General features: G+C 44.8%; 1 non-coding gene across 1 annotated transcript; it reads right to left on the bottom strand.

Annotated features, from left to right (window-relative positions):
- Positions 1–583: 583 nt before the first annotated feature.
- Positions 584–690, bottom strand: LOC124085978 (U6 spliceosomal RNA). The gene has a single exon (XR_006849655.1). It is a non-coding gene; the product is annotated as a U6 spliceosomal RNA (small nuclear RNA).
- Positions 691–1,169: the final 479 nt, after the last annotated feature.

Here is a 1,169-nt window from a genome sequence, read left to right as displayed (position 1 = left end):
CAGTCCAATGAGCATCACCGCAGAGGAGCCAATCAGCTAGATGTTGCTGGGGCCGAGGAGCCAATCAGCTAGATGTTGCTGGGGCCGCTGTGAGCCAATCATCAGCCAGCAGCTGGAAGTTTGCTGGCAGCTGGAAGTTTGCTGGGGCCCCTTTGGCTGTGGCTCTCAACATCTCCCCCTCTCTGTTTAAACAACAAGCATGTGGCTTAGGGACCGTGCCTGTTAGGCAGTCCAATTCAACATATGGTCCTTACCCGTCATCGGATGAACTGACCTCTAGGCGTCAGCCTCCTGTCTTAGGTTGGTACCACTGCAATTGGATCATACCCGTCACTGACTACCGGTCCAGTATACAGCCATACTTGTGGATAGGCCTTTGCCAAAATACTCCTGTAGGAATATTTTTTGTTGGTAGTACAATAAATAATAAAGGCAAACTTATATCAATTCTATCCAAATGCATATTTTCCATATATGTTTCAATGATTTTTAATGCCTTTCTTGCTTCAGGCGTTAACATTCGGGGTGAATTTGGATCTGATGGACCTTTTAGGATATCAAATAAAGGTCCCAACTCTCCTGTAAAAATATGGAACGCTTCACGAATTTGCGTGTCATCCTTGCGCAGGGGCCATGCTAATCTTCTCTGTATCGTTCCAATTTTAGTATATGTGCTGCCGAAGCGACCACCATCATGGTGAAGATTTAAAAAGAATAGAAAAGAAAAGCCCAGGGACTCTGCCAGTTGGCACATTGCCATTGTGGACATTCGTATCTTGTTTGCTTAGTCCAAAGCCTTCAGTTCAGACAATGGTAGAGGAAGGAGAAGACATAATGATTCAAGTAAAAGAGAAGGTCTCTCAAGTTAGTCAGACAGAGGAAAAGATTCAAGTAAAAGAGAAGGCCTCTCAAGCTAGTCAGACAGAGAAAGAAAGTGTAAAACAGAAAAAGCCATCAGGGGGAAAGTTACAACAGGAGACTGCTACTAACACCTTTCTATCACCAGAGGACGTAAATGTCCAACTAACAAGGCCACCTCCATATGCTGGGAGGTCCCCAACCCCCGCAGTTGATAGTTGGGATCCTGAGACAAGATCTCAAATATTAACATGCCCTGTGTTTGAGGCAGGAGGGCAGCGATTTTACCAAGTTTTAAATTTCAAAACAGT

The sequence above is a fragment of the Marmota monax genome, unplaced genomic scaffold, assembly GCF_021218885.2.
Source record: "Marmota monax isolate L192 unplaced genomic scaffold, Marmota_monax_Labrador192_F-V1.1 WCK01_AAM20220418_F8-fsc00014, whole genome shotgun sequence".
Lineage (NCBI taxonomy): Eukaryota > Metazoa > Chordata > Mammalia > Rodentia > Sciuridae > Marmota > Marmota monax.
The sequence above is the reverse complement of the archived record's forward strand: the minus strand, read 5'-3'. Positions and strand labels throughout refer to the sequence as shown.